General features: G+C 40.6%; 1 protein-coding gene across 1 annotated transcript in view; it reads left to right on the top strand.

Moving 5' to 3' along the window:
* INSC (INSC spindle orientation adaptor protein) overlaps positions 1 to 12,650 on the top strand; it is a 132,097-nt gene that overhangs the window by 68,181 nt on the left and 51,266 nt on the right. The gene's annotated exons all lie outside the window — the stretch shown is intronic.

The raw sequence follows: 12,650 nt of genomic DNA, 5'->3' as shown, positions 1-12,650 counted from the left end.
GAGTTATTGTTCACAGCGCACACGATGAATCTTCATTGTCCCCAAAGACTTAAGGCACCTGCAGGGAGCAAGTCAATTCTGGATATCCTGGCAATAGAGAAGAATCTAGAAAGGTCAGATAGTCTAGCTCCTGCCTTCAGACAGTCTGGTGCTTGATTCCAGAAAGAACGGAGGCTTTGGAACCTGACATCTACTTTCACACTGTGGTTCATCTGAGACCTTGGTCAAGTTCCTTAATCTCGTAGCCTCCCTTTCCTCATCTATAAAGTGAAAATCTTCCCCGGAAGTAAAGTGAGAAGACTACGTAAACAACATTCGAAAAGCACTTAGCACATAGTATAGTTTAAATATGTGTTATTTCCTTCTCTTGCCTTTTCCTATTTTAAAAGCGTCCCAGAAAAGCTGATTCCATACGGTTTTCATTAGGAAAGGTATTTACGTGTTATTTATAGTTACAGAAATATTGTGTTACATATTTGCCATTCTTTCCCACCATCAAGTAAAAGCTTTCCACAAATAACAAATCCCTTCCCGTATCGGCTTCTATCCAAACTCAGCCTTTTTACCTAACCCAGCATTTCCTTTCTTTTTTTCCTGTGTGTCTGGCTCGTTTTGTACACAGCACAGGCCCTTCTGATCTGGCTCACTTGCTGATCAGGGTAGCTGGCCCTGTGCAACCCAGAAGGGTCTGTGAAGTTCACTCTCCCGGTCCCCAGAGCCTGGGACCAGGGGAAGGAAGGACCGGGGCTCTGGTGCTTAAAGCTGATGAGCAAATGCTGATAGTCACATGTATGGTCAGGTAGTAGTTCAAGCTGGGGCCAGTGTCCCAGATGAAACCATCAAGAACCATCAAGTCTGGAGGGACCCACTGGAACATGGGAGCTAAAGTGGGTGAAGTTGGAGAAGTGACGAGCAGGGGTGTTGAAGTCAGTGGTAGGGACAAGGGGAGCCTGGCGGGATGCCTGAGCCCAGGTGCCTGTTGATGCTTTTAATGCCATTTCAATGCTCTTTTGTCTGGCAGTACCAGGCTCACGTAAAAGGGCTGAAGTGGAACAGTTACTGTTGGATTGTGAACAGAAGCCAGCAGGGTTTGCAAGCAGTCAGTCCTTAGCTGCTTCTACTCGCAGGCAAAGGGTAGGATGTCTTTTTGATTCTCTAGATCATAGAATCCTGTGGAAAAGCTCCTTAGGCTGTCAGGAACCTACCTGGGCATTGCGGACTATGCATCTGATTTCCGGGGGCACCTGGATCCATTCTGTTTTTCCTCAACCTGACCTCATTCAGGGTGGAATTCCTGATCTGGTGCTTTGGTAACCGGGAAAGCTTACTTTTGAATTTATGTTGGATCTGCTTCTGTGACTTTAACCCTCTTCCAGCAGCTCTTGTTATTGTAAGCATACATAATGACCTGCCTCAGGGAGATAACCTGAGCTGCCTGACTGTAAGGAATTGAAACTAACACATTCCCCTGCCTGAGGCTTGCCCATTTTAGAGAACGTTTGCTAGGGTCGAATAGTCTTTTACTTTGTTACCTCCAGCCCGTGCTTCATAAAAGAACCTGACAACCGGGCCCCTTTTCAGCGCTACCCTACCATCTTCTCAGTCAGCTGGCTCCCCAATAAAGTCCCTTCCTGATCCCAGCACCTTGTCTCAGATTCATAGACGGATTGTGCTGCTAGTTTGGACCTGGTAACCCTTCTGCTTCCCTGCCTGAATCCTGCCCCATCCTCAGATCTGCCCACCTGCATCACTGATGCTCAGCCTGAGAGCTGTGGTATCAACTGCTCCTGTATTAGAACTGAGTCCCTCACTGAGCCCCCTCCCCTGGTGGAGGGGGCAGTGTCTGTCCTCCATTCCTCTGTGTATTTGTTAGTTTCATGACAACTCCTCCCTTCCTTCCCACATGTCCCATGGTGTCCTCTAATCCCTCCTATGGGCTGAGCTTGCTGTGCTCATATTTCTTGGCTGATCTTTAGCTTCTTTTTACATTAGAAAGTTTCCAAACAGGACAGTGGTGACATAAAGAGATACACCACCTGAAGGCAGGGTAATCTGTGTTCAGTGTTGTGAGCATGTGTTTCCTAAACAGGTGACTAAAATACTGTTCTCTTCAAGTTAGTAATTATACCGGGATCCTATGTTTGCAGATGTTGTTATTAGTCACTAAGTTATGTCTGACTCTTGCCACCCCATGGCCCCCCAGAGGGCCCCTGCCGGGCTCCTCCATCCATGGGATTTCCCAAGAAAGAATACTGGAATGGGTTGCCATTTTCTCCTTCAGGGGATCTTACCAACCAGGGATCACACTCATGTCTCTGGCACTGCAGGCAGATTCTTTATTCTTTATCATCTTGACATAATTAAAATTAAGTTTATTTCTTTGTATTAGGATTTCTCTTATGACATGCTATTGTGAGTCTTCTTAAAGGTCCTCACATATTCATAGTATTTCTTGTCTGACCTGCAGTTTCCATAAACAGGGATTTTGGTTTGTTTTGTTCACTGATATATATCTGCTCACAGTAGGCATCCAATAAAGATTTATTAATGCATGAATGTTAAGCAGTGTGTTCCAAACTTACATAGTTACAGATCTTTTTTTATTTTTAAAACACCCATTCACTTACAAGGGAGCCACGTAGGCTCTTAAGCAGAGAAACAGTGCTCTTTCCACCACAAATCACAATACATGGTAGAATGGTGCTTGTAAAGAGGGCAGTGATAACCCAGCACTACTTTGCACTGGTCTGCTCCATCCTGGAATGTTATGTCAAGCTCCAGATCCTAGATGTGTTATTGCCAATGATTGTGCTCAGGGAGGTCCCTAGAAGGATGAGTATGGGCAAAGATTAAGATATGTGGGGATTAGGTGGAGGCGCTGGGATGCTTAATCTAAGAATGGACCCTGTGTTACCTCCAAAGAGAGGAAACGAATTTATAGGACATTCCATGAAAGAAAGGAGTTGGCAAAGCAATAGGGCTGCCCCATAGTAAAAGGTCTGCCTTAGAAACTTCCCATCCCTGAGTCATGCCAGGAAGGGCATTGGCAGTAGATGGAGGTTGGATTTAATGACTTGCAAGGTTTCTTCCAATCTTGATAAACGTATGCATCTATGAATGTGAGCCTTGTGGAGTGGTGAATTGAGCATGGCATTTGGAGGCATTAGGGTTCAAATCCTGACTGTGCTGCTTACTGGATCTGCAAACTTGGAGCCAGTTACTTACTTTACTCAGTTCCTCATCTCGACAGTGGGTTGTTGTCGGCATTAAATAAGACAACACAGGACTAATTGGTGGCACACTTCTGATTGTGTTAGTAGCTTTACTCACTAGAGACCTAGCTACCTTGAGAGAAGCTAACAACAGGCTTTGCTAAAAAGAGCCTCCTAATCACCTAATTACTAATTATTTATTGAGATAATTTAACTACTTGGTGGGCATAGAAATTTAAGGCTTACCTGTTAGGAGTCACCAATGGAAAATTAATGAGTATTAAGGATTAGACTTTCTTGGCTTAAAGGATTAGCTGTGTGGGAGGTAAGAGGAAGAGACTTAACAGAAGTTGATTTACTTGGAGACGACTTCTAGGGGCCTCTATGGAATAAATCACCTCTCACCTGCACCTTTAAATTTCTTGACTCAGCTTCATGTGGATAGATGTTTTATATTCATCCTATCAATCAATATTTATTTTAGTTTAAAATATCACCTTTCTTCTAGTAGAACTGGTTCGTGAGTTTATCTCTGACTCTGTGGCTGCGTGAACTTAAAACTTCATCTCACCCATAAGTTTCCCCTCCCAGTGCCAGGCAGACCTGGGCAACTTCAGACCTCACCTGAGGCACAAGTACCTATCTTGTGGCAAAGGTTAGGTCAGAGGGACGCTTCCTAAGAGAAGAGAGGCAGGCGCTAAGCTGAGGATACCCAGTTCCTTCTTCCAAACTCACGAATGTATCCCTACCCTCTTGGCAAGTGACATAGAGGTGTGGGGAGTGAGGCCAGCAGAGGTGGTGTTGCTGAAATCCCTCCCTAGCAGAGCAGGAGGACTGGCGACCAAGCATCACTCCTGAGTGTTCTCAGTTCTTGTCCTGTAACCTTACTGAACTCATCCATCCACCTGTGGTCAGGCAAGGGTATGGCTGGGCCCTTTGGAATAAGAGGTCAGCTCCCTATTAAGCCATCTTTTCCCACCTTCAGGAAGCTATCCCCCCCAGATAACAAACTCTACTCCTTTGTAGATCCTTCTGGAATCCCAGTGGGCAATTTAAACTTGGAAATGACTCAAAATACTACATTCCTTAAATCGACTCTAAGGAGATTTGGTAACTAAAGGTCATAATTTGCTTTCTTGTTCTTTTTCCCACTCTCAGATTTTGCTCAGCTATGGTACCTAATACAGGTAACCAAAGGCTGCAGTGCAATTCAACAACAAGGTAAAAGTAATCCAAACATAACTGCCAGGAGGAGAACTCGCAGGACGTTCAAAATTTTTAAGTGGTCTTCTATCTCATTTTAAAGTTCCCTGGGAAAGAATAAAGTGAAAGGAAAAAAAAAGAAAACCTGAAAGCTGAATCCTTTTACTCTTAGCAATAATTCAAAGCCCCCAGTTCTTAGATTAATAGGATTCTCCTTTATTTTCTTATTCAGCTCATCCTAGTCAGGAAGGTCTCATCCCAGTGTGTGTGTGTGTGTGTGTGAAAGTATGTTTCCCTGGGTAACTACAGCCCAGGCTGTTTCCCCAGAAATAAGAAGGATTTCTGCAGGGCTTTTTGATTGGTACTGGTCTTTCCCCACGATACTTGAAAGGACCTAAAGAGTTGGTACCTTGCATACACTGTATTATCATAGCATTGCTGCTATACTCACAGAAAGTTAACACAGGCCAATCCTCAATCCTTAGGGTGGGGTAGTCCCAAGACCGTCCTTAGGGTTGCTGGAGACCTTAATAGGCATTCATCTGTGGCTGAGAGAAAGAGGGTGGATGACAGGTACCGTCTTGGTTGCATATGCAACAGGACGGCGATTTCAGTCGTCCACAGTCCACGAGGATTCCTGAACATACATTCACTGGAGGAAATGATTAACCGCAGGTTAATCGTGATATGATGGTTACCATATTTGGGAGAAAAATGTCTCCTTTTTCATGGAAGGGTATGTGATATATTTCTTCTTCGTGCAAAGCCAGGTATTTGGAATTCCTCCTCAAGGACTTGCTCAATTTGTGTTCTTCCCCATCCAGTGTTTTCAACATTTGTTAATTTCAGACTCTCCTGTAAAGCATTGTGTTTCTGCCACTCCAGGCTGCATTGATTTGGGCTGCTTGAAGTGACTGAGCCTGGGATCTACCACTTCAGATGCACTGTATCCTCTGCATTCCCAAAGATTTCCTAGGAGAAGTGTTTAGTAGCCCTTCTGTTATTTTCTGAAAGAAAGGCATACTCCTCACTCATCCCAAAACTATAGTGCATTCCCCCACCTCCCCCCCACAATTTTTAGCAAAAACCTTGGAGTGGGAGTGAGGAGAACAAATGAAAAAGAAACCTATATTCATGAACCATAGATCTTTAGGCTTCCATGCATTTCCATGTTTTAAATATTTCTGTTGAGAAAAGCATTATAAATTGTGTCTTTTTCCCAGTGTGGGAATTTTCTGAATCTAGAAATGTGGTAGAATGGTAGAGTGTGTATGTATGTGTGTGAGTCACTGAGTCGTATCCGACTTGTTGCATCTCCACAAACTGTAGCCCGCTAGGCTTCTCTGTCCATGGAGTTCTCCAGGCATGAACACTGGAGTTGGTTGCTATTTCCTTCTCCAGGGAATCTTCCTGGATCTTCCTGATCCAGGGATCGAACCCTGGTCTCCTGCATTGCAGGCAGATTCTTTATAGTCTGAGCCACCAGGGAAGCCCACCTTATCCTGTTTCCATTTATTCTCAAATTGTGCAGAGCTCTTGAGGGATATTCTCCTTAAACAAAGCAAAGACAGCACAGGAAGGGCAAATCAAACACTGAAAATGGCTTTAGGGGTACTTTTCAAATGCAAGCAATTCTTTCCAGCTCTATCTTATGCTCAGCTCTGAGAGATGTTATTAGCTGGAAAGAAAAGTATCTTTAAAGAACCAAAGACTTTAAAGGTTAATAATAATGATTCTTTTAAATGTAATTGAAATATTTTTGAGAAAGACCACATTTTTCGAGATATACTGGATAAAATTCACAGATACAAGTTTTCCATGGTTTTTCTATTCAGATTTGATGCATATTATTTAAGGCAGCAGTTAGACGATTTTGTCTAAACACTTTGTGAGATATTTACACTAATTTCTACTTCCTGTTAGCAAGAGATATAATTAATTTCTGGCAGCTGGACTAATTAGATTTAAGTATAAATACTTTTCTTCTTTAAACACATAGGGAAAATTGCTCATAAGAGCTACTAAAAACAGTCAAATGATTTCAGATATTTTTATTCTCAGATCTTATTTAATTATTCCTTGAAATAAACACAAAAAGTTCAATACATAAACACATCTATTTACTGAAGGAATACAGTGCCTTTTACATTTCCAAAGTTATAATTAATTTACAGTGTAAGCTATGTATTACTTTGCATTTTTAAAAGTTTAATAGATTGTTTCATCTTGGCTTTAGAACGTATACAACTAAATCAAATTTTATTTTAAGTCTATATTATTTTAATACTGACAGTTTTTAGCATTTTCCCTTATAAAATGATTTCCATAATTATTTGTCAGCATTTTTAGCATTTCTTGGAACACATATTAAAATTTTTTAATTAAAAATGAAGTCAGGTCTATATTGAGAAAAAGCTAAGTTGACTTGGCTGATTGGGTTGGCTTAAGAACAGTCTTTGCCAATTAAGTCATAGGGTGGGTATTTTCCATAAATTAAATAAACAAAAGCTGCAGATTCAAGCTCTTTATAAAACATATTTGAAACACACAAAAATATTTGATTAAAATGGTATTGGTGGTGAAATTAATAATATTTTGATTTTCTTAATCCTCTCTGAGTAATTTGGATAATCCAAGGTGCTCTTAGTGAGGGAGTAGTGGGTATAATTAAGAGTTATTTGATATGTCTTGGTAAAGTACTTCTGGATTTCTTCCCAGAAATTGAGATAAGTGAATGAATGTATCTAATGATTGGGTAAGAAATACTTTTGCAAGTCAAATGGTTTCCAGTTTTTGCTTCTACAAATTTGTAGGTATTATCAGCTGGCAGATCATTAAAAATAGTGTTTGAGTGACTACATAGCTTGGAATGTGCTCAAAGCGTGAACAACTTGTCTATACAAACTCTTCCTATTCTTCTTTTCATTTAATTTATAGAAACAAGATTTTTCAGGATTTATGTCATTAAGTCAATATTTAGTCATGGATAAATAAGTTAGAAAGCCTAAAAAGTTTGCAAAGCCTTATTTATCTCAGGAGATATAGTTATGATACTACTTTAATTTTTTTGATTTATAATTATTTATCAAAATTTATCATCTATGTTGTATTGACCAATTGTACGGATGATAACTGTAACACTAATTCAACTAAGAAGAGATTATTTTTAAACACTTAGAGCCTTATAGTCAAAGAAATAAAAGAAGATTTCAAATTTCAATGATAAGCCTGATAAGGGTGATTAGTAAAATTCTTTGAAACTTAAATGTATTACATTAAGAGAAAATTCTGAGGGAGAAATGGAATGGGAATGTAAATTTAAAATGAAAAGATGCAAAATGGTCACATGTTAAAGAGATTACTTGTGTATTTTTAAACGTGATGATGATATCAAGTTTTGGTATGTAGATTTCATGGAATACGTCTAAAAGAGTAATGCAGTCATTGTATTTTATGTCACTATTTATAGTCTGCTGGAAATCACATCATTTCCAAATCTGTTCTTTAAAGTTATGATGAAAAACTTACCTGTCAAATTAAAACTTTATAGGGGGACATATATTTTTAAAAATTATTTTAGGGCTAAATGAGAAAAAATAATTGACATAGGATATACAGACACCCTAGTTCTGTAATATGATGGCCATTGTCTCTGCCTCTTGCTAAGAATCGCTTCGGCCTTAAGACCCTGTCATCTTGGCAGGGTTTTCTTGTGATGCTCCTGAAGCCTGGTGCCTATGGGCCTAGTGAGAACCTTCCTTCTGCCATGTGCTTCTCAGAACATTGTCTTCCCAAAACTTTTGAATATTTTAGTCTTAAATAACGTTCTTCTGCTACATTTCTTTTTTTATTTATTAAACAATTTTTTTTAATTTTTATTTTTACTTTATTTTGCTTTACAATACTGTATTGGTTTATTTTCCCCCCAGTAATGAATTATGTCTGCAGTTTTCTCTCTCCTCTGTTAATCCCCCACTCATTTCAGGAAGACTCAGTGATTTTCTTACCATTTGCCCTGCTTCTCATGTGGGTCTCTTTCCTTACTTAATTCATAAAATGAACACTATTTGTTGGATCTGAGCAGTGTTTCTGCTTTCACTTCTCTTTCCGTTCTGGCACATTCTTTTGTTTCTAAAGATACTCTTTTAGATTTTAGGAGTTCCCTTATTGTGAAAAATAGAATCAGTTAAGGTCTGGATCTGCCCTAGACCTCTGGTTTTAAGTGATCTTGTACATTTTTGTCTCTCTAAACTGGATATTTACACCCAGGAGATATCTTCCCAATAGACCGCTAGCTAATCCAAGCCTGAATTCAGTTATTATTTTGCCTGTCTCCTGTTTAACGTGTCCAGTCTTTCTGTGCCTTTCTTCAAGCCCTAATTCATGCATTTCTCCAAACTGTTCTCTTGGGCACAGGCAGTAGTACTATTTATTTATTTTAAAACGTTTTCCCTTGCAGTTTATCTCACGATCCTTTGACTATTTTGTGCTGATGTCTGTACTTTTCTCTTGTGTTCTAGAACTCTATTAACACATAACAAACAACCCCAACAACAATTTTCTTTACATCTCACAATTTTAAGGGTCAAGAATTTTGAGCTTGGCTGAGTAATTTTTCTGCTCCTTATGCCATAGATAGAGGTCACTTGGAAATATTCAGCTGGCTAATGGTTTAGCGAATCTTAGGTTCCTCATGCATATGGTGCTTTGGAGGGGATGGTTGAAAAGCTGGTCTCAGTTGAAAGTATTGATCAGGGATCGAACACATGGCACACAGCATCTCTAGCACAACAGTCTCAGAGTTATCAAACTTGTGTGCTCAGTTGCTCAGTCAGGTCTGACTCTGCAACTCCATGGACTGTAGCCAGGGATCAGAACCACGTCTCCTGCATTGGCAGGCAGAGTCGTTACCACTGTGCCACCTGGGAAGCCCCATTAAACTTCTTACCTGGTAGCTTAGGACTCTGAAAAGAATGTTCCAAGAAGCTTGAGTGGCAGCATCAGAGTTTCTAATGACCTAGCATTGGTAATCCTGAAATGTTACTTCTACCGAGTACTGCCTTCTGTTGGTCAAGCAAGTTACCAAGACCAGCCCAGATTCGAAAGGCAGGGACATTAGAACCCACCTCTTTATAGGAGGAGTAGAAAAGAATTTGTGGCCGTCTTTAATCTACTTGTGTTTATGCCATCCCTTTGCATGGCTTGGCTGCCCTGACTATACCTATGGGGTCTCTCTCTGAACCTTTGAAAGAGGCTTCACGATATTTCCTTTCTCCGTATGAGAAACTTATTCCAGGCTGATTTTTGAGAGTTTACTCCTCCTAATAAATTTCACTGGACTGCAGTCACTCTTTCTGATGGACAAACAATTAAAAACATACCCCTCTTTTTACATTTTTTATTTAGGGTAGTTATATTGTATGCATCTCCTAAACCCTTTTAAAAAAATCTCTCCCTTGTTCTTCAAGATCTTCCTTTTTGTTTCATATCTGCCTAATCTGTCTTACAAAATTCTATCATTCAGTTTAATCTGTCTATCTGCCTTTATCTTGTTTTCATTGTTTCACTACTCTTCTCATGAGAGGGTAAAGCATATTTTTGAAACTTCCCTTTCCTCCTCGATTACTTGAAAAACTTGATTTTATAGACTGTGTTGGTTTGAAACTGACACCAAGATAGGATTTGATAAGAAACGTCTATGAGAGATAAAGGGAAGGGAGCAGGAGGAGGCAGTGGGACAATTGCAAGTCTGACAGCTGAGAAAGAAAATGGAGATGGACGAATTGAGTAGGAAGAGCTGGAATTTTCAAGCTCAAGTCACCTGTTAGTGAGTTCCCTGTTGGCAGTCTTGGGTTTGCAGTGGAGCCCCTGCTGTGCTGAGTCACAGCTGGGAGTAGCTCATGGGGCTGTGTGCCCCCTGCAGGAACACGGTTGTGGGTCTAACAGGGCAGCTGGTGGGGCTTTCAGTCAGCTCTGCCCGCTGCACGGAGAAGCTCTGGCCGTCACAGGGTAGAGCATTGTAGGTGCTAATGGAAGCCAGGGTGGAGAATAGTGCTGCAGTTTGGTGAGAGCTGCTCATGAGGCTGGATTTTCTCCTTATCTTGAACCTCCATCTCCTCTAGTCCCTGGGAGATCCTGCTGGCACTGGGGACATGGATTCACTGACTTTGGCAAGTAGGACATTCACAGGGGGTAAGGTCTACCTCTATCATGTACCACATGTGTAATTAATCTTGGTCAGATTTCTGTGTCTCAGTTTTTCTCAGCACGGAAGGAAGTCTTGCACTAAACTTTCAAGAGCCCTTCTGGCTCTGACGCCTTCCAGCTCTGACACATTTGATACTCAGAGCCCTGATGATTCAGTGGAGCCTTTGATCTCCTATCTTTCCAAATTTATCCTTGTGAAAAGGATGCTTACAACTTTTCATTGTCAGAGAGCTGACTCACTGAGACAGAGCTGAGGTGTAATTACGGTATATGTGACTATAGATGTTGATAAGAAATTATCCTCAGACATAAATGGTCTAACAGCAGCAGATGATTGCAAAAGACATTGGTTTTGAATAATTTAACATAATGCTATCTACTTCGAGTGCAAACACTAATCAGGAACATTAGGTAATTCTGATTTAGGTACAGGACCCCAATATATGAAATCTGCATTTTCATGTTAGCACCAATAGCACTTACATAACTGCTTGTGGTGACGATGGGGAATGAGTCTAAGAAGTACATTTGCTACAGAGATTTGCAGTGCAAATCCTGGTTATTAATTTTACCTTTTGTTAGGTATCTTACAAGAGGCATCTACCCAATCTTAGGAAATAATTTTTATGTTTAATATGTCGGTAGATTAATTATACACTTACTCTTAGACTGATGTATGTAGAAGATTAGCATATTGCTATGTGTGAAGAATTCTGAGTTTGAATAAAGAAGAAAAAGGGAAGAGCTATTTACCTTGAGCTTCAAACCCCTTTAATTTAAATAATTTTACAAATAGGGAAATTGAGGCCTAGGTAGTTTGTCTCAACTGCCCAATATCACAAGATAATAACTGCTAAGAATTTTATTTTGCTTCTGTATGCCAGATACCTTTATAAGTTCTTTATATATATGAGCAACTTTAAGAGATGGGTAGAACCACCAGAAGAGATAGACACTGTTATTTCTATCGTCTTACACATGAGGAAGCTGAGGTATGAAAGGGTTAAATTATCTGTAGGGCACTTAGAAGTGGCAAAGCCAGGATTTGAACCCAGGCAGTTTGGCTCCAGAGTCCATGCTTTTAACCCTATACATACTTTACATACTTCCTCATCAGCATAGTGTGCTAAAAAAGGCAAGCTGGCACTGGAAATTAGATCTCCTGATTTCCTATGAGTCTTTTCCGTAACACCAGGGTTAATTAGAAACAAGTCTATTTTAATATTTTAAAATTAACACAGCAACTGAAACTGTACAAGTGGCTTCCCAGAAGTCCTACTTTCTCACATGAGGACCCCAAAGGCAAGTCTCCCCAGTCTCTGCCTCCATACCTCCCAGGAGAAACTCAAGCAATGAACATTAATTAGCAGGTAGGAGTCATTTATAATTGATGAACCACATGCTTCAAAACAATTGACTGATTATGAAGTGGTTTCAGGTTACATGAAAAGCTTTTTCCCAGAAATAAGCTAAACTCTGCTAGGAATAATCTCCATATCTCATTTGTTGATGAATTTTCCATTTGCTCCTCTTCCTGAGTCTCCTGGGGTCCTGTGCTTGATCCTTCCCAGCCCTCTCACCACCAGCCCTAGACCTTTCAGCCTGAAGTCCTCACTGAGTGACCCACTCTTTGACAGGACCCCAGGTTGCTATGTTGGCCTGGCTGTCCACCTAAGGCAGGTGTCCCCTTGTAGCAGGAAGTAGCAGGAAGCTACTGCAGAGAAGAATGCTTCTTTGGACTCATCCCCTGAACCCATCATCCAGCTGGACTTTGCATGAGCTTATGGATATCCAACATCCAAACTGAGCAGCTTCTTTGGTCATCTGTGTAGCAACCCATTGATTTGCAACTTGATGGTTTATTTAACCAATGGTTTCTGTTCTCATTAGAAGCCAGTAGAATAGCAAAAAGGTACTTGCTGAGACTATCAGTGGTGAAAGCTGATTTTCTCATCGACTGAGGAAGGGTGCATTGGTTGTCTCTGCCCCAATGGGGCTGTTTCTCAAACATAGCTCAGACCTCATCCT

Source organism: Ovis canadensis, chromosome 15 (assembly GCF_042477335.2).
Source record: "Ovis canadensis isolate MfBH-ARS-UI-01 breed Bighorn chromosome 15, ARS-UI_OviCan_v2, whole genome shotgun sequence".
Classification (NCBI taxonomy): domain Eukaryota; kingdom Metazoa; phylum Chordata; class Mammalia; order Artiodactyla; family Bovidae; genus Ovis; species Ovis canadensis.
Note: the sequence above shows the minus strand (reverse complement) of the source record. Positions and strands in the feature narration are given on the sequence as shown.